At 44.3% G+C, this 27455-nt stretch overlaps 1 protein-coding gene across 1 annotated transcript in view; it reads right to left on the bottom strand.

Annotated features, from left to right (window-relative positions):
* Window positions 1–27455, bottom strand: part of LOC141134081 (uncharacterized) — a 127918-nt gene that overhangs the window by 2414 nt on the left and 98049 nt on the right. The gene's annotated exons all lie outside the window — the stretch shown is intronic.

The raw sequence follows: 27455 nt of genomic DNA, 5'->3' as shown, positions 1-27455 counted from the left end.
GGTCTAATAGACTCCTGAGGTCTTCTTAAAGAGAATCCGTCATCTGAACTATGTTATCATAATAAGGTCGGTGCGTGGGGGAGTTACAAGCTTCTCCCCCAGCGGCTTTCAGCTGCTTTAGTGAAATCTATACAGCGGTGATCGGTGCTTGTAACTCTCCCACACACGATCACCGCTGACTGTCACTGCATCCTCCTCCATGCCCCCTCCGTTCTGCTGTCCCCCTCTGTTCTTCCTCCATGCCCCCTCAGTTCTGCTGTCCCCCTCCGTTCTTCCTCCATGCCCCCTCCGTTCTGCTGTCCCCCCCCGTTCTTCCTCCATGCCCCCTCCGTTCTGCTGTCCCCCTCCATTCTTCCTCCATGCCCCCTCCGTTCTGCTGTCCCCCTCCGTTCTTCCTCCATGCCCCCTCCGTTCTGCTGTCCCCCTCCATTCTTCCTCCATGCCCCCTCCTTTCTGCTGTCCCCCTCCGTTCTTCTTCCATGCCCCCTCCGTTCTGCTGTCCCCCTCCATTCTTCCTCCATGCCCCCTCCGTTCTGCTGTTCCCCTCCGTTCTTCCTCCATGCCTCCTCTGTTCTGCTGTCCCCCTCCGTTCTTCCTCCATGCCTCCTCTGTTCTGCTGTCCCCCTCCGTTCTTTCTCCATGCCCCCTCCGTTCTGCTGTCCCCCTCCATTCTTCCTCCATGCCCCCTCCGTTCTGCTGTCCCCCTCCGTTCTTCCTCCATGCCCCCTCCGTTCTGCTGTCCCCCTCCGTTCTTCCTCCATGCCCCCTCCGTTCTGCTGTCCCCCTCCGTTCTTCCTCCATGCCCCCTCTGTTCTGCTGTCCCCCTCCATTCTTCCTCTGTTCTGCTGCTGTCCCCCTCCAGTTTTCCTCCGTTCTGCTAAACAAACAAGATATTTGGGGGGCACACCCTAAAAGATGCATTAAAGCTGGTGCAGCCATAAGACCATACAGAAGAGCAAAATATTACAGCGCACACATGCAAAAAAGACATTTACCTCCAGCAGGGCTAGTTTAAAACACCTAGACAGTTTTAAAAAATATTATTATCAAAAAATATGGGGATTTGGTCACACCATATTGCTATATGGTGCTAAGCCCACTTACTGCGTCAAAGTACCCCAGATCAGTGGGTCCTACACTATCCATTTACCTCTGCTGGAAGTAAATGTCTTTTTTGCATGTGTGCGCTATAATATTTTGCTCCCTCTGTCCCTCTCCATGTCCTCCTCCTTCATTTTCTGTTTGAACAGAGTCAGCGATCACTGACTCTGTCCATTCACATAACTGAAACATTGTAACCGCCTGTGATTACCATGTCTCAGTTTATGAATGGAGAGGAGCCACTGTCTTCTCTCGATTCATTTTCAGTGGAGCTGAGGCTGCAGAGGAAAGGGACTGGGAAATCTCTATCCTCGGTCTCTTTCTCTGTCTCGAGGAGGAGATACCAGGGGTCTGTAAAGCAGTGGCGTAGCGTGGGGGGTGCAGGGGGTGCCGTGGCCCCGGGCGCGATATTTAGGGGGGCGCCAGTGTGTGTCACTGGCTGCCTCCTCCTAATTTCTAATTTTGTGTCCCCGGGCTCCGGCCGCCATGTTAAGTGTCCGGCGCCCTGTGATTGGGTGTATGGGGGTCATGTGAGGCGCCCCGCCTCCGCACATGACCCCCATACACCCAATCACAGGGCGCTGGATACTGAACATGGCAGCAAGCAGAGCGCAGGGGAGAGAAGAAAGTGAGCCACCGCTGTGTTCTCCTCCTTATCCGGATCGATGCAGCCAGGATAAGAAGGTAAGTGTGTGAGAGTCATGTTACTGGGAGGGGGAGGGAGGGGGGCGAGAGAGAGAGACTGTAGGCAGGACAATGTAGTGTAGTATAGTATGGAGGTGTCCGGGGGAGGGGCGCTGATGTCCTATCCAGCAGGAGCCCGGGAGGAAGGACATCTCCCATGCTGTTATGATAAGGTCAGTACATTTGTTAGGGGGATGTTGTGTAATTATTGTGCTAGGGGACAGACTGCTGCTTCCCCCATGTAATGTGCTCTCTTGTGCCCAGTGCCCACCATGTCATGTGTCTTGCAGTGTCCCCCATGTAATGTTCTGTGCCCACCATGTCCTGTCATGTGCATTGCAGTGCCCCCCATGTAATGTGCTGTGCCCACCATGTCATGTGCCTTGCAGTGCCCCCATGTAATGTGCTGTGCCCACCATGTCATGTCATGTGCCTTGCAGTGCCCCCCATGTAATGTGCTGTGCCCACCATGTCATGTGCATTGCAGTGCCCCCATGTAATGTGCTGTGCCCACCATGTCATGTCATGTGCCTTGCAGTGCCCCCCATGTAATGTGCTGTGCCCACCATGTCCTGTCATGTGCATTGCAGTGTCCCTATGTAATGTGCTGTGCCCACCATGTCATGTGCATTGCAGTGCCCCCCATGTAATGTGCTGTGCCCACCATGTCCTGTCATGTGCATTGCAGTGCCCCTATGTAATGTGCTGTGCCCACTATGTAATGTGCTGTGCCCACTATGTAATGTGCTGTGCCCACCATGTCATGTGCCTTGCAGTGCCCCCCATGTAATGTGCTGTGCCCACCATGTCCTGTCATGTGCATTGCAGTGCCCCTATGTAATGTGCTGTGCCCACTATGTAATGTGCTGTGCCCACTATGTAATGTGCTGTGCCCACCATGTCATGTGCCTTGCAGTGCCCCCCATGTAATGTGCTGTGTCCAGTATGTCATTTGCTGTACGTTGCAGTGCCCACCATGTAATGCGCTGTGCTGAACAATGTCATGTGCTGTGCATTGCATTGCCCTTCATGTGATGTGCAGTGCCCACTATGTCATGATGTGCCTTGCAGTGCCCACCATGTCATGTGCAGTTCCTAACATGTAATGTGCAGTTGCATTTCCCACCATGAAACGTGCTATGCCATGCAGTGCCCACCATGTAATGTGTTGTGCCCACCATGTAATGTTATGTGCCATTCAGTGCCCACCATGTAATGCGCTGTGCCCACCACGTCATGTGCTGTGCCATGCAGTGCCCACCATGTAATGCGCTGTACCCACCATGTAATGTGCTGTGCCCGCCATTAAATGTGCTGTATCCATGTATCCACCATGTAATGTGTTGTGCCAACCATGTGATGTACTGTGCTATAACCCCCCCTCCTGTGTAATGTACTATGCTGTGCCCCCCACAGACTCACCCACTCACTCCCACCCCCCTCTCTCTCTCATCCCCTCTCTTTCACCCTGTTCTCTCTCTCACCCCCTTCACCCCCTACCACCCTCTCTCTCTTTCACCCTCTCTCTATTCCCCTTTTTCTCTCTCTCTCTCTCTCTCTCTCTCTCTCTCTCTCTCTCTCTCCCTCCCCCCTCTCTCTCTCTCCCCCCTCTCTCTCTTTAATTTAAATTTCACAAAAAATTGTTTGCGTTTTCATTTTATTTATTTTCATAAAAAGGCCCACCAACATCCTTAGCACCAGGCCCATGATGCTCTTAATCTGGGCCTGAGTATAGTGGTTAGTGTAGTATAGTATAGTGGTTAGCATAGTGGTCAGTATAGTGTAGTTTAGTATGGAGGTCAGTGTAGTGTAGTGGACAGTGTAGTGTAGTGGACAGTGTAGTATGGTGGTCAGTATAGTGTAGTGTAGTGGTCAGTGTAGTATGGTGGTCAGTGTAGTATGGTGGTCAGTGTAGTATGGTGGTCAGTGTAGTATAGTGGACAGTGTAGTATGGTGGTCAGTGTAGTATAGTGGTTAGTATAGTGGACAGTGTAGTGGTTAGTGTAGTGGACAGTGTAGTATAGTGGACAGTGTAGTATGGTGGTCAGTGTAGTATAGTGGTCAGTGTAGTATAGTGGACAGTGTAGTATGGTGGTCAGTGTAGTGTAGTGTAGTATGGTGGACAGTGTAGTATGGTGGACAGTGTAGTGGACAGTGTAGTATGGTGGTCAGTGTAGTGTAGTGGTTAGTGTAGTGGTCAGTGTAGTATGGTGGTCAGTATAGTGTAGTATAGTGGACAGTGTAGTATGGTGGTCAGTATAGTGTAGTATAGTGGACAGTGTAGTGGTTAGTGTAGTGGACAGTATAGTATGGTGGTCAGTGTAGTATAGTGGTCAGTGTAGTGTAGTATGGTGGACAGTGTAGTATAGTGGACAGTGTAGTATAGTGGACAGTGTAGTATAGTGGTCAGTGTAGTGGTTAGTGTAGTGGACAGTGTAGTATGGTGGACAGTGTAGTATGGTGGACAGTATAGTGTAGTGTGGTGGTCAGTGTAGTGTAGTGGTCAGTGTAGTATGGTGGACAGTGTAGTATAGTGGTCAGTATAGTGTAGTATGGTGGACAGTGTAGTATGGTGGTCAGTATAGTGGACAGTGTAGTATGGTGGTCAGTATAGTGGACAGTGTAGTATGGTGGTCAGTATAGTGTAGTATAGTGGACAGTGTAGTATGGTGGTCAAGTGTAGTGTAGTATAGTGGACAGTGTAATGTAGTATGGTGGTCAGTGTAGTATGGTGGACAGTGTAGTATGATGGTCAGTATAATGTAGTATAGTGGACAGTGTAGTATAGTGGTCAGTGTAGTATGGTGGTCAGTATAGTGGACAGTGTAGTATGGTGGTCAAGTGTAGTGTAGTATAGTGGACAGTGTAGTGTAGTGTAGTATGGTGGTCAGTGTAGTGGTCAGTATAGTATTGTGGTCAGTATAGTGGTCAGTGTAATATAGTGGTCAGTGTAGTGGACAATGTAGTGTAGTGGTCAGTATAGGAATCAGGTAGGTCAGTACTATTGTATTTGAAGGGACTCAGGGATAGCTAAAAGTCCGCAGGTTGGGGGGGCGCAAATTACTTGCCTTGCCCCGGGTGCTGACAACCTACGCTACGCCACTGCTGTAAAGATCCCTGATATCTCACCAAAGTCCCCCAACAGGGCTGATTAAAAAAAAACACACAAAGTATTGCAATAAATAATACAAAAAAAAAATTATTGTAAAAAATAATAAAAATTGAAATAAAAAACACACAGACATCGTCCACCCCCCACCCCCCCAAAAAAAAAGAAAAAAAAGAAAGCATTGTAAAAAAAAAAAAAAAAAAATTTGTAAAAAAAAAAAACAAAAAAAAACAAAAAAAAAACCAGTCACATGACATTAAAAAAAAAAAGTATTGGTAATCGTTATCGGCGAGTACTTGAAAAAAGTATCGGTACTTGTACTCGGTCTTTAAAAAGTGGTATCGGGACAACCCTACTTCTTACGTTCTGCTAAAAAACATATCCAATAAAAAAATTTATAAAATTCTAATTTCTTCGTCAATTTAGGCCAATATGTATTCTGCTACATGTTTTTGGTAAAAAAAAAATTCCAACGCATTTTTGACTAAAATCATTGTGTGACATAAAAAAATTGTAACTGCCCCCATTTTATTCTACAGGGTCTCTGCTTTTAGAAAATATAGGTTAAAATTAATGTTATGGGGAATTGAAGTAATCTTTAGGCATAGGCATTTGTGCACACCGTTTTTGAAGGAATTCGGCACATAGGTTGTTACAAATGTCTAATGGGGCGTACACATGGTCGGACTTTTCAGCTACAAAAGTCCGACAGCCTGTCCGACAGACTTTCAACGGACTTTCGACGGACTTGCGGCGGACTTTCTAACGAACAGACTTGCCTACACACGATCACACAAAAGTCCGTCGAATTCTTACGTGATGACGTACACCGGACTAAAATAAGGAAGTTGATAGCCAGTAGCCAATAGCTGCCCTAGCGTGGGTTTTTGTCCGTCAGACTAGCATACAGACGAGCGGATTTTTCGACCGGACTCGAGTCCGTCGGAAAGATTTGAAGCATGTTTCAAATCTAAAGTCCGTCGGATTTGAGGCTGAAAAAGTCCAGTGAAAGTCCGGAGAAGCCCACACACGATCGGATTACCAGCCAGCTTTAGTCCGTCAGCGTCCGTTGGACTTTTGTAGACGAAAAGTCCGACCGTGTGTATGCGGCATTAGAGAACTAACCACAGATCTTCCGTGGATGTAGGCTGACTCAAATCGTTCTGTCTGTTAATGTAATCCGAGATAGACCCTATGATGTTGAAATCAGGGCTTTGTGGGGGCCAAACGATCACTTCCAGGACTCCTTGTTCTTCTTTACTTTTAAGATAGTTCTTACAGCAAGAGATTGCCAGCAAAGGGACCAAACGAAGGTCTACCTGTTTTTCTCAGTGTTGGGGGTGCCACTGATTGGGCAAAGTTGTGAATCATAGATGCAGTGTTCGGCCAAGGAAACTTAATGCAGCAGATGAAAGACACATGAAAGACACATCATGCTTACTTCCCTTCAACATCGGAATATGTCCAGCAGTGCCATCAGCAAAGAACTGGCAGAAACTAGTAGGACTCAGGTACACTCATCTAACGTCCAGAGAAGTCTGGCCATAAGTGGTCTTCATGGAAGAATTGCCACCAAAAGGCCATACCTCTTACATGGAAACAAGGCTAAGTGACTGAACTATGCATGAAAACATAGTAACTGAGGTACAGAAAAATGTCAGTAGGTGCTCTGGACTGATGAGTCAAAATTTGAAATATTTGTCTGAAGCAGGAGGCGGTTTGTTCACTGAAGGGCTGGAGAGTGGTACAATAATGTGTCTGCAGGCAACAGTGAAGCATGGTGGAGGTTCCTTGCAAGTTTGGGACTGCATTTCTGTAAATGGAGTTGGAGAATTTGCTGGGATCAGTGGTGTCCTCAATACTGAGAAATGTAGGCAGATCCATCATGCCATACCATCAGGGAGGAGTGTGATTGGCCTCAAATTTATTCTGCAGCAGGACAACAACCCCAAACATACAGCCAATGTCATTAAGAACTATCTTCAGCATAAAGAAGAACAAGCAGTCCTTGAAACTATGGTTTGGCCCCCACAGAGCCTCATTAAGTCTGTCTGGGATTACATGAAGATACAGAAGGATTTGAGGCAGCCTACATCCACAGCAGATGCGTGGTTGTGTGGATGTTTGGAACAACCTACCTGCCGAGTTCCTTCAAAAACTGTGTGCAAGTGTACCTAGAAGAATTGATGCCATTCTGAAGGCAAAGGGTGGTCATACCAAATATTGATTTGATTTGTATTTCTCTTCTGTTTGTTTACTTTCCATTTTGTTTTTAAAAAAATCTTTATTTAAACAATTTTTTAAAACAAAAAACAAAAAAAATAACCAACAACAGCAAGACAATTAAGACCTATGGCAGAGATAGGTAACCAGATACATGAAACCAGAAGGTGTTTATATTCCCTGAATCCCAAATATAACACACACTCTTGTCAATTTGGGCTGATAACATCTAAGACAGTCATAATACGGTTGGTACCGGGGTTATGAAGGGCATAGGAGGCCAACCTAGGAGCATAAACCTGGAAACAACTTGGACCCCATATAGTGCAATAAAGAGCTCCAGAACATTAACAACAAGGTAATTAAATAGAAAAGATTAAAAGATCAAAGATAGGCTGTATGGGATTCAAATATGTTGCTTTACACTTGAAATGATCAAATTAGCAATTGTTTATGGTCTATTCATAGTCCAAATGTTGTAAAACTGTTGATTCATTGACACCTCCACTCCTCTGCCTTTTGTACGTCTAATGCCCCGTACACACGATCGGACTTTGTTCGGACATTCCGACAACAAAATCCTAGGATTTTTTCCGACGGATGTTGGCTCAAACTTGTTTTGCGTACACACGGTCGCACAAAGTTGTCGGAATTTCCGATCGCCAAGAACGCGGTGACGTACACCACGTACGACGAGACTAGAAAAGGCCGGTTCAGAACCAAGCGTGGCACCCTTTGGGCTCCTTTTGCTAATCTTGTGTTAGTAAAAGTTTGGTGAGAGACGATTCGCGCTTTTTCAGACTCGTGGCTTTCAGATCGTTTTCTGCCGTTCAGTTTGTGCTTGTGGGTTTGTATCTGCTCTTCAGTGCGTGCAGTCAGTTCGTATCGGAGTTTTCTGTGCGATCTTGCCCGCTCGTTGCTGTTTTTCAGGTCGCTCTTCACAGGCCTTGCTGTTCTTCAGTGCGTTCTGTTACTTCGTTCTGAGCAGCCGACCGTTTTCTAGCCATGTTTCGTATGCGTACTCCTCGTACAGTTCGTGCTGTGCGGGGGCTTGGTGTTGGGGTCCTGACCTTGACACAAGTCCAGTCCATGAACAGGGTGGGGAGGAGTTCATGGACCAAGAATTGGTTGCTTCAGCGTGACCAGTTCTGTCATATGCCTTTGCTCCGTGAGATCCGTGAGAATAATCCTGATGATTTCAGGAACTTTCTCAGGATGACGGACCCCGTGTTTCACCGTTTGTTGGCTTCGCTGACCCCCTATATTAGCAGGCAGGATACCTGCATGAGGCAAGCCATCACTCCGGAGCAGAGGTTGGTCGCTACCTTGCGGTATTTGGCCACAGGGAGAAGTCTGCAGGACTTGAAGTTCTCAACAGGCATCTCCCCCCAGGCTCTGGGGATCATTATCCCAGAGACCTGTTCTGCCATCATCCAGGTCCTGCAGAAGGAGTATATGAAGGTAAGATTTTTATCCTTTTATATCACATTTTATTGTATTGAATGTTTGATAATATATTGTATTTCTTCCCTCATTCCCTAATTACCATGATTGTAATATGCTGTGAATGTCCCCTTTGTTCTCATGCATGCTGGATTTTTAGGTAATTATTATTTTATGTCCTTCATACATATTTGCCCTTCACTAACCTCCCCAGCATGGTCTTTCCTGGCCTATATTCACCTCATGTAGTCACTTAACAATGTATTTTATCAGCTCCATAGTAGTGCTTTACCCCAAACACCCCCTAAAATGTTTGGAAATGTTATTTTTGATTTAAATTCAGGCAGAGTGCCAGAGGCTTTTTTTTGTGGTGTCCCCAAATTTTTTTTAACCCCCCCCCCCAACTGCTAAGTCAGCTGATCCCAATTCTCTATCCTCAATCATCTATCTGCTGACTTTGCCAAACCCATACACACTATACCCATCTCTTTACTGGTCAGATTTATGGATGAATTCCCCAAAGCATGTAGTGCAAGGGCCTGCCTGTATACTTTCCAATGGTACTGTTTAAAGTTTTTGTATCGTATTATTATCTTGATAGGTAATAGCAGAATGTTCAAATGTCCTCAAATGTGTACAGTGTGTATTTATGTCTTTGTATTATGACACTTCTTACCTGTCCAGTGGGCTGCCAATAGTGTAACTAAGGAGGGGCTGTTCCAAGTAATACCCTGTATTTAGGCATTCATCTCTCAATGAAGTGAAGAGGGTTACCTGTCCAAGAGTTCCCCCCCCCTATAATGTTAGAAATGGCCCATGAGAGAGGGGGAAGGGGGAATATGATAGGTGTACCTTATACTTTGTTGTTGTTAAATTCCCCTTAGTAAATGCTATCTGGAGGTTGCCCCATAATGTTTGTGTCTAATCTGCTTGCCATGTTTCTGTGAAAAAATAGTAATGTTTATTTTTTTTTCCTCAACAGTTTCCTTCAACGCCACAGGAATGGCAGACTGTGGCCTCCCACTTTGCCCAGCGGTGGGACTTTCCTAACTGCGGAGGGGCAATTGATGGGAAACACGTCCACATCGTCCCACCACCCAACTCGGGGTCGTACTATTATAATTACAAGGGTTTTAATAGTATAGTGATGTTGGCGGTGGTGTCAGCTAATTACGAGTTCTTGTATGTGGACGTGGGGAAGAATGGCCGGATGTCCGATGGTGGAGTGATCGCCCAGACGGAGTTCTACAGGCGTCTCCAGAATGTCAGCTTGGACTTGCCACCTCCAGAGGACACTGTTGAAGGTCTCCCATTTGTGTTTGTTGCTGATGAAGCATTTGCGCTGGGGGACCACCTGATGCGGCCATTCCCGATGAGGACCCTCACCCCGGAACAGAGGGTTTTTAATTACCGGCTGGCCAGAGCCCGAAGAGTACTGGAGAACACATTTGGAATCCTGGCCAGCCGGTTCCGATTATTTCTGACACCCATCCATATGGCGGAGTATAAACTGAACCATATAATACTTGCCTGCTGTGTTCTCCATAATTTTTTAAGAAAACATTCAGCCAACTATGCTGGCTCAGTTGGGCCTGAGGCCGGAATCCCTAATCCATCAACACTGACGGCGCTTGAAAGTGGCCGTTCTGGCTTGCCCTCCCTGAATGCCCGTGATGTCCGGTTACGCTACCTGGAGTTCTTTGTGGGTAGGGGGGCTATCAATATGCCAGACAATCTGTGACACCTTTTTCAAATAAAAAACAACCAAAAGAAATTCTTTGTGGACATTTACTGCTTGTGTTTGTTTTAGCTGACCCTAACAGAAATGTTTTGAGTGCAGAAAATGTCGTGATTGGGTAACCTTATAAAGAACAGTGTTGGCTGGTACTTCCTAAATGCAAAAACACATTTCACTACAAGTGCACTTGCAACTGCACTGAACCTGCACTTGTAGTGCAAAGAGGATTTGCCCTTAGGAAATAACCCCCATTTTTGCATAAAACAGCAATTACATCACCCCAAAAGTGTTGTAGTGTTGAGACAATAATCCACACATTCTTGAGTAAGGCACTTTTTTATACCTGCACAATCACATGTGCATTTCCCAAAGGTTTTTAAAACAAACCAACATGTTTGTTGTATAACAATGTTTGCAGTAGCATTATCAAAAATTGAAATATCCATTTCAGATAAAACAGGCCTGTGTAAAACCAACAAGAAAGCCAAAAAACTTGAACTTACAAAGTTCACATATGGTAAAACCTGAAGGCTATATCAAACATGAGTATTTAGGAACTGTGTTTGATATAGCGTTCAGATGGGGGGAAATCACCCCTGGAAAAGCCAAATTTGGAAGATGCACACCAATTTACGAATGTCAACATGTGCTATCTGCCATCAGGGGGGATCAAGGGACGTGTTTTGGGGGAGCAAGCCCTTCCTCAACGCTACTTTATAATTGAGGAAGGGGTTGCACCCCCAAAATGCATCCATTGATCTCCCGTGATGGCAGATAGCACATGTTGGCACACTGTGTGCATCCCCCAAATTTGGCTTTTCTAAACATTGAAAAAATTTTGTTACAATAAAACAGGTGATTTTGTGGGGTTTAAGTTCGCCCCAAAACATCAATGATGTTATTATTTTTTTTAATAACATCACTGATTTGTTGATGGATGTTTTGCAATTGGAGATTACACCCCATGATCTCCCCGATCAGTATCTGGGCACTTTCAGATGTAAAGCGCTCTGGATCACGATCACCTAAAAAGAGATAAAGAACAAAAAAAAAGGTCTCAAAAATCTGCCACCATCCATCTCTTTTACCTGAGCCTGTGGTCGCAGACACTCACCTGTTGTGGTGCCAATCTCCACCACGTCTTCTTCTTCCTCCTGTTCTTCTTCTTGTGTTGGTATTTCCCCTTCTTCCAGAGGGGGGGGGTCTCTGGTCTCCTGGGATGAGGGGTGTCCGAGTCTTTTCTCCCCTATGTAAAACAAAAATGGTATAATTAGCACACAGATATTTGATGGCAGAACTAGAAATAGGAAACATTGCTCGGAAGTGGGGTACAATTGTCTATTTTAGCAGAGTTCCAAGATGTATATTTTTTATTGCCCTTTGTCAAGCTGCAATACTTTACCTGTTTGGTACAAGCTTCACAGATGGAGACCCCCCTATAGTATACACTGGAGCACCTGTGTGGCCCCCCTAATAAAAATGGTGTTCTTGTGTCCCACACTAGTGCTCCAGTGTCCAGATGTGAAAACAGCTGCTCAGTGTCCTCTCCTTACACACAATCTAGTTTGCATTTCATTCTAGTAACAAACCCATCTACACAAACAAATATTTGGCATCCAAGTAGGCCCCCAAAAATGTGTGAAAATGCATATGGCCTAAACAATGGTGTTCTAGAGGCCGAAAGAAAAATGTTTGATACGAACGAATAATGTGCCCATGAACATTAAAGTTGACCTTTTTAAACGTTACAACTAATAATAGCATATGGAGCAGAACAAACGTAATAAAGACAGAAAGAATAGGAACACAGCACAACTACTTACTTTTTTGCAGCACTCTCTGGATCTTTCGGTACTGCTCTGGCTCTCTCAACTTCAGGTCCGACCACCGCTTCCTGAGCTGATCTTTAGACCTTCGTACCCCGAAATTCCGCTCTAGACTCCTGACCACTTTCGCCATGATCTTGGCCTTTCGGATGTTCGGGTTGGGGTAAGGCCCATATTTTCCGTCATAGTCGGACTTCCTCATGATGTCGACCATCTCCAACATCTCCCCAAACGACATATTTGTGGCCCTAAAACATCTCCTTCTGGTTCGGGACGTGCCTGGATCCACCCTTTCCTCCTCCTCCTCCTCGTTGCTACAATTAGCCCGCACCTGCTGTATGTCCGCCATCATGCTCTTCCCCCACTGCGCCGAACGAAAAGGGGCGGGGAATACACTAGAAAGAACGTCAGGGGCGGGCGGAGTTACACGCATGCGCAGTGTGTATAAAGCATAACACGCATGCGTATTACGTTTGATCTGTGAGCGGAGGAAGGAGCATTGGACGTGACGATCGTAAGAACGAAGGTAAGAGACAAACTTGTGCCTATACTGCTTCTAGATTGAGGCCTATATTGTAACAAGATTAGGAGAGTTTTGTCTGACATTAGGCTTTGTCTTGTGTTGTGTCTTGCAGTGAACATGGATATCTTAATGAAAGATAATGACTTCCTTTCAGTATTCATAGAGATGCTAAGGGAGCTGCCCTGTCTGTGGGAGATTAAACACCCCCATTACAAGAACCAAGCAAAGAGGAAGGCAGCACTGGAGCAATTGTGTGAAATTGTGAAGCAGGTGATCCCCACGGCAGACATCACTTATTTAAAGATTTTCATTGGTGGCCTGAGGAGCACATATCTGAGGGAGCGCAATAAAGTCCTGGATTCGCAGAGATCCTATGTCCCCAGGATGTTGTACTATGACAGGCTGCACTTTCTGGCAGGCCAGACTGAACCCAGGCCATCCCTCTCCAGTCTTCCTTCCACGCTTCCTCCCCCCCCCGCTGAGGCTTCTGACGCCCAACCTGGGCCTTCCAGGCCACATGTGGAGGAGCCCAGATTGAGCCAGGTATAGCATTCCTCTAAATATTTCTGCTTGTCCAATCAATGATGTGAACTATATGTTAGTTGGGAGTACTAATTAAGGATTGTGATTGATGATGCAAAAACTAAAACTATGTCCCTTTTTCATACACAGGGAAGTCTCAGCCAGGAGGTGGCCGGGCCGAGCCGGCTGGCTGATATCAAGGTCCCTCCACCCCCCCTGATAACAGAAAGTGGCAGTAGGAGGAGTGCCCTAGAGGAGGCTGCTATAGCATTCTTTTGGAGGGCTACAGAGGTCCTGGGAGCACCACACACCAGGCAGGAGAACATTGCTGCCTTCATTGCATATAAAATGCAGAGGATGGAGGAGGGCCAAAAAGCCATGTGTGAGGCCCTCATATCGGAGGCTCTGGAGAAAGGTATGAGGGGCCAAATTACACCTCACACACAGCTTTGGGATGGTCCTCCTCCTCCTCCTGCAGGTCCTACTCCTCCTCCAGGTCCTACTCCTCCTCCTGCCACATCTCCAACTGCACAGCCACAGCCGGGAATGAAGCGTGAAAGGAAGACCAGACAGTGAGGACCCTGGATCCAGTCTGTTGGGCAAAAAAATGCAGCCTCTTGTGGTACCACAGCCTGCGGACACACATGTCATCTGCTGCTATCCAAGTCTCTGTGAATCCCGGACCAGACTGCCCTCCCTTACATATGGACTCCTCAGGCCACCAATTTTGATGTTGAAGAATTGATGTCTGCCGTGGGGGTCCCAGGCTTCGCTAATTTTTCTTGTTGATCCAGTGTTGCCTTCCTCTTTGTTTGGTTCTGATCCCTTAATAAAGGATTTTTGTTTTGAATTATACTCTCCTATGTGTTTTACTTCAAAAAGGACAGTTTGTTTGTGAGGATTCAGGTACATTTCAAATATACAATGTGAAATGAACAAGGGACACCAACAACAAACAATCTCCTGGAGATTAAATAATAAAAGATATCAATGGTGTTGGGGTAACTTGACACACAAAACACACCCAAAAATATTCTGGAGTAAAAATAAAAATAACATTGAACAAAGATCAGCCTTGGAAAAAATCCAAACATTAAAGAAAAAAAAAGGCTTAAAATCCAAAATAAAAAAAAATTAAAAAATATCAAAATGTCAGATGTGACAACTAATAACAATATATTCAGGGAATCCCACTAAAAAAACACAAATAAAAGTTTGTGAGAAGTGTGTGTGAATACGAGCAGCAAAACTACTTAATTCTTGTCACATTATAAAGAAGAAGAGAGTGCGCTGTATTAAACCATTTTGAACATTGCAGCGTGACGAAAGTGCTGTATCCATTGCGTACGCTAAGTTTACCAGAACGAGCTGTCCCGTGTCGGAATTTCTTCTGAGCATGCGTGGCACTTTGTGCGTCGGAACAGGCCACACACGGTCGGAATTGACGCGATCGGATTTTGTTGTCGGAAAATTTTATCTCCTGCTGTCCAACTTTGTGTGTCGTAAAATCCGATGGAAAATGTCCGATGGCGCCCACACACGGTCGGAATTTCCGACAACACGCTCCGATCGGACATTGTCCATCGGAAAATCCGACCGTGTGTACGGGGCATAAGGGTGTAAGAGAATCTTTGGGTCATACTCCACACCTTAGTATTCTGAAGAAGCTCCACAGTTAGAAGTGCCTCCTGCTATCTAAAGGGGTAATACCCCAGTCTTTTCAAAATTCTAACAGAGATTTAAACTTTGAGCCATTTAGAAACTGGAAGCATCTAATCTCAGCATAATCTCCCCATTGTCTAAGAAATGCCATATGTTTCCCAGGATTGTACCAGGGGAAACCCTGAAAAGGGAGAGGGGAGAAGGGAAAGGAGCTAAGCCATATTGTTTACTGAACCTATCCCAGATAGCCAATGTAGAGGAGGTTAATCTATTTTATCCAGATTCAAATTAATTCTATTCGAAATTCGAATTTTGGAAGACAGTTATGTTATTTCTATTTAATTCTATTCTATTGTTTTTTCTATTCTATTATTTTCTGTTCTATTCTTTTATATTGTATTCTTTTATTTTCTATTCTATTTCATTCTTTTCTATTTATTCTGTTCGAAATTTGAATTTCAGAAGACGGTTATATTCTATTCTAGTCTATTCTATTCTAATTCAGATTAATTCTATTCAAATTTTGGAAGACAGTTATATTCTTGTTATTGTTCTATTCTATTCTTTTCTGTTTCTATTATAATCTATTCTATTTGAATTTGAATGTAATCTATTCAAAATTTGAATTTTGTACGATGGATAGATGATTCTATTGTATTCTGTTCTATACTATTGTGTATTGTGTGTATACTTGTGTATTGTGTGTACTTGTGTGCACGTGGTCCGCGAGTGCATGTTGGTCTGCAAGTGCACATTGGTCTGCGAGTGCACATGGGTCTGCAAGTGCACGTTGGTCTGCGAGTGCACGTGGGTCTGTGAGTGCACATGGGTCTGTGAGTGCACATGGGTCTGTGAGTGCACGTTGGTCTGCGAGTACCTATGTATTGTATTGTTGAGTACCTGTGTATTGTCTTGTTGAGCATTAGTGTCAGGAAGCTAGTTGTTAGTTAATTTGGACAGGGTATAATCCCCAATCCTCATTAAATTAGTAGGTACGATACCCGGCTGGTGTGGAGAGGCGACTCTTTGTACATCTTGCGGCATGTATGCATTCCTTGATCATCCAATCGAGGGTGAATACTGCTGTGCAAAATGTAAGCACATTGTTTTCCTGGAAGCCCAGGTTCTGATCCTGGGGAAGCAACTGTCAGCACTGAGAAGACCCTCCATACTAAAGGAGAGCTGGGAACATACCTGGCAGGTGCCGGCAGGGGACAGCACAGAGGCGGGTGGAGACAAAGAGGTGCAGGCACTAGAAAAGAGTAGATGGGTGACAGTCAGGAAGGGTAGAGGGGGAAGTGCCAGAGAAGCCGATCCAGGGCTGGAGCATCCCAATAATTACGCTCCATTGAGTGACATTGGTGAAACCAGTCAGGGACCAGCACTGCTGGAGCTGAGGGACTCCCCTAGCTGCCAGGGAAAGAACTCCTCCAGTGAGAGTGGGGGAGAAGCGAAGGGAAAGGAAAGACAGATTCTGGTGGCAGGGGACTCAATTCTTAGAAGGACAGAGAGGCCAATCTGTGACAAAGACCTGAAGCAGCAAACTGTATGTTGTCTACTGGGCGCTCGGGTTCGGCACATCACGGATCTGGTGGACAGATTACCGGGAGGGGCTGGGGAATACCCGGCTGTCATGGTGCACGTTGGCAGATGAAGTGTCCTAAAGAACGATTTTAGGGACTTGGAAGCTATATTGAGGAAAAGGAACTCCAAGTAGTAATCTAAGGAATACTACCTGTACATCGAGCCGCACCAGAAAGGCAGAGGGAGATTAGGGAAGTAAACAAGTGGCTGAGGAGCTGGTGTAGCAAGGAGGGAATTGGGTTCCTGGAGGACTGGGCCGACTTCTTAGTCTATCACCAGTACTAAAGAAGGGACAGGCTGCACCTAAATGAGAAGGGTGCAGATCAGCTGGGAATAAAGATGGCCAAAAAGTTAGAGGGGCTTTTAAACTAGGCGATGGGGGGAGGGCTCAGTGGTAGAGATAGTCAGCGTGGAACATATTCCAGAGGGTATTATTGGGGGCATTAGTGGTAGGTTGACTAAAGCACATAAACCCAAGGTAAGTATAGTAACAAGTCCTAGTTGCAATCTCGAAACACCCAATAAGAGGGTTGTATGCAACCGGTTTAAATTATGTGGCATGTTCACCAATGCCAGGAGGATGGCGAACAAGATGGGTGAGCTAGAGATACTGTTGTACGAGGAGGATTTGGATTTTGTGGGAATTTCAGAGACCTGGTTCAACAGCTCTCATGATTGGCTGGCAACCATTCAAGGGTATACCCTTTATCGCAGGGATAGAGAGGGTAAAAAAGGGGGAGGGATATGCCTATATATCAAGAATAATGTACAAGTGAAAATGAGAGAGATTACATCACTAGGGGAGCTAGGGGAGGGTAGAATCCTTATGGGTAGAGCTCCAAAGGGACGAAGCTAAGGGGAAAATAATACTGGGAGTATGCTATAAGCCCCCTAACCTGAGGGAGGAGGGGGAGATGGATCTCCTATCACCATTTTGGATTAGCAGCAAGGATGGGAAGTGTTATAATGGGGGATTTTAATTATTATGACTAAATGTCTTGCAGGACAATTTCATGGTTCAGAAGACACACCAACTAGAAATTAGGTATTACTGGATATACTGATTACCAACAATACAGACCTAATCACGGATGTGGAAATACAGGGCAATTTAGGAAACAGCGATCACAGGTCAATTGGCTTCAGTATAAATCACAAGTAAAGGAAACATAAGGACACTGAATTTCAAAAGAGCCGACTTCCCTAAACTACGAACCTTGCTAGAAGGCATAAACTGGGATCAAATCTTAGCAACACAGAGGAAAGATGGGTTTGCTTTAAGAGCATATTAAATAAGGGCATTAGCCAATGCATACCATTGGGTAATAAATTTAAAATAGTGGACAAAAGTCCCGGATGGCTTAACTCCAATGTAAAAATGCATATAAAAGCAAAGGAGCAGGCCTTCAAAAAATACAAGGTTGAGGGATCATCATCAGCATTTAGACTTTATAAGATAGAACACGAAAGACACATAGCGGAGGAAAGCAAAACAAATCCCAAGAAATTAAAGACCAGCCTCGTTTTGGATTTTAGGTGTTTAAAACAGGTTTTTTTTGCAAGAAAATTACTTAGAACCCCCAAACATTATATATTTTTTTCTAACACCCTAGAGAATAAAATGGCGGTCATTGCAATACTTTTTTTTGCACCGTATTTGCGCAGCGGTCTTATAAGCGCACTTTTTTTGTTCTCACATGTGTGGTTTGACCACCGTTTTCATATGCGGGCGCTACTCATGTATGCGTTCGCTTCTGCGCGCGAGCTTGTCGGGACAGGGCGCTTTAAAAAAAATTTTTTTCTTATTTATTTTACTTTATTTTATTTATTTTTTCACTGTTTTAAAAAAAAATTGGATCACTTTTATTCCTATTACAAGGAATGTAAACATCCCTTGTAATAGAAAAAAGCATGACAGGTCCTCTTAAATATGAGATCTGGGGTCAAAAAGTCCTCAGATCTCATATTTAGACTTTAATGCAAAAAAAAAAAGTCGTTTGAAAAAATGACACAAAAAAATTGTGCCTTTAAGACAAATGGGTGGAGCTGACGTAATGACGTCGCTTCCGCCGTCCTATGGTATGGAGATGGGTGGGGGCCATTTTAGCCTCACTCGTCTCCATACTGAGGACCCGATCGCCTCCGCCGCTACCAACGGCTCCGGTAAGCGGCAGAGGGCGCGGGAGAGCGGCGGGAGGGGGGTGGCACCTCTCCCGCCGCCGATAACGGTGATCTCGCGGTGAACCCGCCGCAGAGACCACTATTATCGTGTACAGAACCGCAGGCCATAAAGATGGATACCTCGGTTGTGGCAGCAGCTGCTGCCGTTACCGAGATATCCATCTTCAAAGTAATGACGTATATATACAGTGGCCGGTCGGTAAGTGGTTAAGTATGTAAACAGTAAAAAAGGGAGGACAGACCATATTAGCCCCATAAAGAATGAGGTAGGTCATCGCGTTACAAAAGATGGGGATATGAAGGTATTGAATTTATTCTTCTCCTCAGTCTTCACAAAGGAATTGGGGGGCTTCAGTAACCAAAACTGCAGTGTTTATCCTCATGACACATCACAGGAAGCACCTCCATGGTTAACAGTGGACAGAATTAAAATTAGACTTGGGAAACTTAACATTAATAAATCACCAGGACCAGATGGCTTACACCCGAGGGTACTTAGGGAACTCAGTCAAGTAATTGCCAGACCATTGTTGCTAATTTTTATTGACAATCTACTGACTGGAATGGTACCAGCTGATTGGAGAAAATCCAATGTAGCACCAATATTTAAAAAGAGCCCAGGGGGCGTGGCTTGACCTCGTAGAGAATGGCTGCTTAACTTCAGAGCTCCGCTGACAGGGATAGAAATCTGAATTTTAAAGACGGTCAACGGCCTCCCAAACACCCGAAAAGCGATGGGTACATCCTCTAGAACTTCGTCGACCTCCCGGTCCCATTCTCCCCGTGAAATACCGGCAAGATCCAGTCAGAACATCCCGGAGATGTTCCGGGCACAGATGGGAACTTCGGCGCCGGCTCCCACCTCACGGAGCCAGCATCAGCATCCTCCTCACTCTAATGCTGCTGCCTCTCCATCTCACGCTGAACTCAATGACAGGGGAATTCTCCTCACTCCTCATCAGCATCCGAGCCTGAGCGATCTCAGATCCGTAGCTGAGGACATTAAGGACACCCTGACAGCAGCAATCTCAGATTTAAAAATTGAAATCCAAGCTATTACAGGCAGAGTTCAGGCGGTGGAACAAACGACTGCCCTTCATTCATCCAAGATCCGTCACCAGAATCTGGCGATTGACACACATACACGGCAATTAAGAGATGTCAATCGCCACTTGGAAGATTTAGACAATCGCGGCAGACGCCATAACCTCAGGCTGAGAGGTTTGCCTGAAACCGTGGATGCGGATCATCTTCAAAGTGAAGTTATCCATATCTTTAATAACATACTCGGCAGACCCAGAGAGGTTCCTATTGCGATGGAAAGAATCCACCGTGCCCTGAGACCGAAGGGAAAGGACTCTGACCCGCCTAGGGATGTGGTATGCTGCATTATTGACTACCGTTTGAAGGAAGACATTCTGAGGGCTGCACGTTCCCTGACCCCTTTACTACATAACGGCACAGAACTTCGTCTATTCCAGGATTTATCAAACATAACCTTGCAGCGCAGAAGGGAACTGCAACCCCTTCTGACAGTACTCCGGGCTAAAGGTATAATTTACCGCTGGAAGTTCCCTTTTGGTTTGGCGGCAACAGTACAAGGACGCTCAGCTCTCCTCAGAGTCCCTGAGGATCTACATTCCTTCTGTGACACGCTCGGAATCCCTCTCATGGAGGTACCAGATTGGTACGCGGAATTTCGTACCCCTACAGCATCTAAAGCACCTTCCATGAGTGAAGCAATGGAGACCCAACACACAAGCTACAGAAGACACCGTTCGCCATCGGAACCGAGAATTCATCAACCCGACCCGCAGTCTCCTTCCATCTACAGCCCGACGAAACCTCCACGCTCCAGAAGAGCTAGAAGAGATTGGTGAACACAGATGGCATCTGCAACATAGACTGAAAGATTTCCTCTGACTGTTCATGTGCCATTTTTAGAATATTGAAAGTTCATACCCCGGCTGGTAATATGTTCCTAAAGTATTTCAATATGTTAAGTTTAGTTTATGTAGATCATAGTTCTTACACACAGGCATATCTATATCCCCCTTAACGCTGACTATCAAAGCAGCGCTTTGCCTGCATGGTTTGTTCTGTCACACCTTACTCTCCAATACAGCCCTACACTAGCAGTTCCACCCTTCATTAGAGCTCTATTATAATTAAATTCTTATGTGACTGTATTTTCCAATCTAGTGAGGTATAGTGTCATCAGAGATCTCCAATCTACTTTATCTCTCCCTCCTCTAGCTGATCGGTACACTGACAGTTTAACAGGGTTTCATCCCGCTCCGATTGCACGGATTCATAATTATAACTGCAAATGTGCCCTTCTCTTACACACAACAGGCTGCTAGTAATGTTCATTGACACCCCTATTTTAATCCTGTATTAACTCTCTGTTCCTCTTAGATAGCAACTACATTAGGTGACTACTAGAACTACCACACAATCTTATTGCCATGACAACCAGCTGTTCATCGCTCTATTGGTTGCTGTCTTTCGGCGCGAATTCATGAGAGGAGCCAAGGTCTGAGGTAACAAGTTCTCCCCCAACATGACTCATGCAATCACTCATTGGCTCTCACAAGGTTAGAGACCTGACTTGTTACCATGGTGACACACTGCAGACCTCTCTCCCCTGCCTCCACACACGCTCCTCCCATAGGAGGATGCCTGTGTCATCCCAGCCCGAGATGGTTGTGACACATGATTCATCTCCTTAGTAGTCCTAACATCACCTTATCTGTCATGAATTACGCAAAGATTAGCGCACTCACTACCCTGTATGATTATATAGAACTTATCCTTATGATTGCCTTTCCCTGACTAGACAGCTGTCTACATGCCAAACGCGGAACTGACAGGCTTCTCAGATAAAGGCACTCTAAGGGAGTTTCACAGACACTGATCTTCCTCATATAATCACCCCCTCCTATCCACTGTGATATGCTCCTAAATAACATAACGATCTACATAGATACTTTGTTTTATTAATTATTTTGACAAGCTTCTTCATAGCCTTCAGGGGTAGTTAATTATTAATTAGTTCAGGCACGGTTTATCTATCTTAAGAGATAATACTTTCTACCTATGTTGAATACTCTGCTCTGCTAACTGTTCAAGTTTTCTGGCTGACTGTTTAACTGAATTATTACATAGACTTTTGCGCTATGAATATCTGCGCCTCACCAGATGTTTATTTTATGTGCTACTCATGGGGATGTTTATTTCTTTTATTTCTTTTATTTTTCTGTCTTTTTTTTTTTTTCTCATTCTTTCCTCTCACTTAACGATCACCAGGGGAACGATCTCACAAAATATGTCATTAACTTAATGTTTCATCTGACCATACACCTAATTCTTTATCTGCTTTTCGCAAATCTGACCCATGCTGTTTCTCCAAATCCACTGAGAAAGTTAATAGGCGGCATTCACAGCAATCTAAATGCAACCATTTCACACATGGACCGTCTGCAGTCCATGCCTTCTTCCTACATCTATCCCATATGTCAGCGGCTCTTGTCCCTTATTGACAGGTTTTACTTTTCTCTACGTTACCGGTTGGTCACCTTCCCAAACAGTGGTTTCAATTGATTACCTGATTTCTTCACTCAACCCTCCTTTAAACCACCACTGACCCATTCCGGTACCATATATCACGAGTGTATACTCGTACATAGCCTAGCGAGCAGGCATCGCTAGTCCCCGGATTACTTTCCACTACCTATAACCCCTAACAACACTACACAGTGGTCTTCACAGTTTCCTCTCCCCCGCATACCCAATATCCCTCACATCACTCTCTACTCCTGAACAATCTACTTTCATCCTGAATAGAATCTCATCACTCTCCTAGAGCACACCTTCCACACATAAGAGCATAAGGCACAAGTCCAACTACTGTTCTTTTTCTGCCACACATACACCTGCACCGCGGACTATCTTCAGTAAACACCACTCCAGTCTAACACACAACACCTCCCAAATTACAGAATGACACCGGTCTCACACAATTCTACACCAATATCTCACCACAAAGCCACTACTAAACTAGTCTCGCTCAACGCACGGGGACTAAATGTCCCTGAGAAACGTACACAAGTTCTCCTTTCTATGCATAAACTCAAGGCAGACATTATATACATCCAAGAAACGCATTTCAAAACGGACTCTATCCCCAAATTCTCCGACTTACGTTATCCAACAGCTTTTCATGCTACCAACAAACAATCAAAAACAAAAGGAGTTTCTATCCTTATCTCAAAACAGTGTCCACTCATAATCAAAGACACTCTAGCGGATGAAGATGGAAGATTTCTTTTTGTCAAAGGTTCACTTTTCGGTAAACCTTTAACCTTAGCAAACATATACGCCCCCAACATTAAACAAGTCCCGTTCTTCCGACACACACTGCAATTGCTCGCATCGTTTCAAGAGGGTATACTATTAACTGGAGGAGATTTTAATGTTCCCTTAAACCCAATACAGGATACATCTTCGGGTGCATCCAAATTACCCTTCTCAGCGTTACGAGCAATTAAACAATGTTTTCAAGAATTGACATTACATGACGCATGGCGTACTTTAAACCCCTCAACTAAAGATTACACTTTTTTCTCCAACCCACATGGCAGCTACTCCAGACTTGACTATTTCTTTATTTCACAAAACGATCTCCCCATGCTCAAGCACACCTCCATCGAACCAATGTACATATCAGATCACCACCCGATAACCATGTCCTTGGAATTTCCATCCAAACATACTCGCTCACAAATATGGCGTCTTGATCCCTCACTGCTGACAGACATTTCAATTGTGTCTACTATACACGACAATCTAAAACTTTATTTCCAGGATAACGACTCCTTGGACATATCCCCAATGATAAAATGGGAAGCCCACAAATGCACCATACGGGGAAAATTAATAGCTATCGCTTCCAAGAGAAGACGAGAAAGACAAGCGCATATTTCTATCCTTTCCAAATGCATACAGAATTTAGAAAAAATACATAAGAAAACTCGAGCGCTCTCCACGCTTGAGGAACTTACTCAGGTGAGGACAGAGTTGAAAGAAGTGTTACATAAACAAATAAAACGCAAATACATATTATCACAAAAAATATTCTACGAACATGGCAACAAATCCGGTAAAATTCTAGCCAGAGCCCTCCGTGCAAAACGATCATCTACAACACTTCATTCCATTAATGACCCTTCGGGTTCTAAAGTAACGTCTAATACACTGATAGCAGACCAATTTGTGAATTATTTCTCGCAGCTCTATAATATCAATCCTCATCAACCCACGATAAACAATGATCGTAGAACACACTTGATTAAAGAGTTCCTAGCCCAACATGGTCCCAAACCCATTTCTGATGCAGAAGCTTCGCATCTAGAACGTCCCATCTCTAAGGACGAACTAGAGACTGTGCTCAAACAACTCAAAACAGGCAAAAGTCCAGGTCCAGATGGCCTAACAGCAGGATACTATAAGGAATTCATAGCTACGCTTTATCCTCACTTCTTAAATGCTTTCAACTCCCTTTCATCCGAGAACCCCCCTCCCAGAGATCTTCTCACAGCTCACATAGTGGTTATTCCAAAACCTGATAAAGATCCAAATTTAGTTCACAACTACAGACCAATATCTCTACTAAATGTTGACCTGAAAATATATGCAAAAATTTTGGCTAATAGACTTTTACCCCTTCTCCCTGGCCTCATCTCCTTGGACCAAGTTGGTTTTGTCCCAGGTAGAGAGGCAAGGGACAACACCCTAAAGGCAATCAGTATTCACAATTGGCTGACTTCAAAGAAACAACCGGGATTCCTTCTCTCCCTTGATGCGGAGAAGGCATTCGACAGGGTAGCCTGGGACTACCTAAAAGAGGTCCTAACACACATTGGCATACGAGATCGCATGCTACAATTTATTCTTGCTCTATACTCCACCCCAACTGCCAAAGTCCGGATAAATGGACACCTGTCGAATGCCTTCTCCATATCTAACGGTACAAGACAAGGATGCCCACTCTCTCCGCTTATTTTTGTCTTGGCACTGGAACCATGTCTAACGCATCTAAAAAACAATCCAAACGTTAAAGGAATAACCATCGCAAAATCTACCTACAAATTAGCGGCATTTGCGGATGACATCCTACTATTCCTGAAAGAGCCACACATTACGCTACCCAATCTCCTCAAAGATCTTACTCTCTTTGAAAATCTCACATATCTTAAAATTAACTTCCCTAAATCAGAGGCCCTAAATATCACTCTACCACCAGATATAGTGAAACAATGTCAAACTAATTTCCCTTTCATATGGAAACCGAGCGCCATTAAATACCTTGGGGTCTACATTCCCACCTCGCTATCGGACTTATACAGCAAAAACTATACTCCCATTATCCAAAATATTCAAAAAGACCTCAACACTTGGTCAACGGGTTTGTTCTCATGGTTTGGCAGAGTCTCCATTATAAAAATGACTATAATGCCAAAATTTCTATACCTGCTCCAAACAATCCCAGTGTCTCTACCACAAACTTTTTTTAATGCGTACCGCAAATCCTGTATGAAATTCATCTGGAACGATAAGCGACCTAGAATGAGTTTCAACAGAATGACCGTACCCAAAATGAAAGGTGGATTAGGCCTACCGGATCTTCGAAAATACTATTGGGCCTGTCAACTCTCTCGAATAGTGGACTGGAATGTTCACCCTAAAACTAAAGCGTGGATCGCAATTGAACAAGCCTTCTCACAAATCCCGATCCATAACCTACCCTGGATTCACCCTCGCCACATCTCTCCACATTGCAAACAACATCCCCTTATCGATACGACACTGAATTCCTTTAAAAAGACATGTAAACATTTGCACATTTCCTCCTCTCCAGGCCCTCTCACGCCAATCAAACATAACCCAGACTTTCCACCAGGCAATGATGATTCGTTCCTTCATCACATAGGATCCCAGACAAGGATGACAGCGGGAGATTTCTTCGCTAAGGGGAATATTAAACCGCTGTCCTCATTGAACTCCCAAGAAACGAATCACCAGATCCCTTTCTGGTCTTATATGCAACTCAGACATTTTCTTCTTGATCCCCAAACTAGGGCTGCATACTCAAGAAACCAATCACACTTTGAATCCCTTTGCTCTGCCACTGAACCCCAAAGACACCTGATATCCACCATATACTTGAACCTCTTTCTCGAGCATACTCCTAAAACAAATATAGCTAGTGCAAAATGGGAAAAAGATCTTTCCATCCACCTCTCTGATAAGGAATGGGAAAAGATATACTCTAACATACACAAAGGCTCCATTAATGTAACAACTCAAGAAAACGGATACAAGCTTTTCTCCAGATGGTACAAAACGCCTCTCAAGTTACACACCATTAATCCAGAGATCCCATCTAATTGTTGGAGATGTAATGACAAAAACGGATCACTCCTTCACATATGGTGGGACTGCCCTGCGATTTCTGCCTTCTGGACTAAAGTTTTTCACCTCTCCTCCCAAATCACTACACTTCAGCTAGAATTCTCTCCAGCACAAGCCCTCTTACACCACTCCTCCCTACCGATGAAATCTTATCACAAATCCCTAGCACTACATCTAATCAATGCTGCCAAACTCTGTATCCCAGTTCTCTGGAGATCTCCCAACCCACCCACAATCGCAGACTGGTTCAAAAGAGTAAACAAAATAGCTGAAATGGGGGAACTTGTACATCAAGCACAGGATTCCTATACTAAATACAGGAACACTTGGGCCTGTTGGCTACATTTCCGCACAACATCTGAATATACCCAATTAATCAATCAGGAACCCTCCTCCAGCACACCATAAGACACATCATACATCCCATCCCAACTGTCTATAGTCCTCCCTATAGTCGTGCATGAAACAAAATTCAGGAGGTAACTATATCATTACGCATACAGAATTCACTTCAAAAGCTCTATTATGCTTTTCTTCCTGGGACTTGGTCCTTCTGTAAAGATATTTCCCGTTAGACCCATGGCTGAGCCAGGGACGGGAAATAACTTTCCCCTACCTTCCCTTTGTATTTCTCACTATATTTTGACCACCATTTAATCGAAACTTTGCTATGTTAGATATCCATGGTTGTATGCTATGATTATATCTCTATCTACAGACATTACCCGACTTATGGACACCACGCACCAGGATCAATTTCACACTCTCACACAGACATAGTAATTAACGATTATTCCAAACACAATCCAACAAAAATCTCAGACTCATATACTAAGGCTATCATAGGCAATCTATTATAATACGGTTTTTACTCCTCTCTCCCTTTTTAATCTTTTTCGCCCTCAAAAATCAACATGTTTAAAAAATGTTTTACCTGCTTTACTATATGTTCTTTATATTTTCTGCCCACACTACTCTGTAATCCCATTTATCCACACACCAGATGTAATGTGTTTTTCAACAAATCCACAGTCGTAGATTTGAATACTTGTTAAAATACAACGTTGTACACTCTGGACTGTTCCCTCTGTATAACACTATTGTCATTTTATCTCAAACCCTGCTTTTATGTACTACTTTTCTGTATGGATTTAACTTAATAAAGCTTTATTTGGAAAAAAAAAAAAAAAGAGCCCAAAATACATCCCTGGGAATTACAGACCAGTTAGCCTAACATCAATAGTATGTAGCTCTTGGAGGGGATGATAAGGGACTATATACATGATTTTAGTAATGAGAACGGTATCATTAGCAGTAATCAGCATGGATTCATGAAGAATCGTTCTTGCTAAACCAATCTATTAACCTTCTATGAGGAGGTAAGTT

Source organism: Aquarana catesbeiana, linkage group LG03 (assembly GCF_042186555.1).
Source record: "Aquarana catesbeiana isolate 2022-GZ linkage group LG03, ASM4218655v1, whole genome shotgun sequence".
Classification (NCBI taxonomy): Eukaryota; Metazoa; Chordata; class Amphibia; order Anura; family Ranidae; genus Aquarana; species Aquarana catesbeiana.
This window is presented reverse-complemented; position numbering and strand designations above follow the sequence as displayed.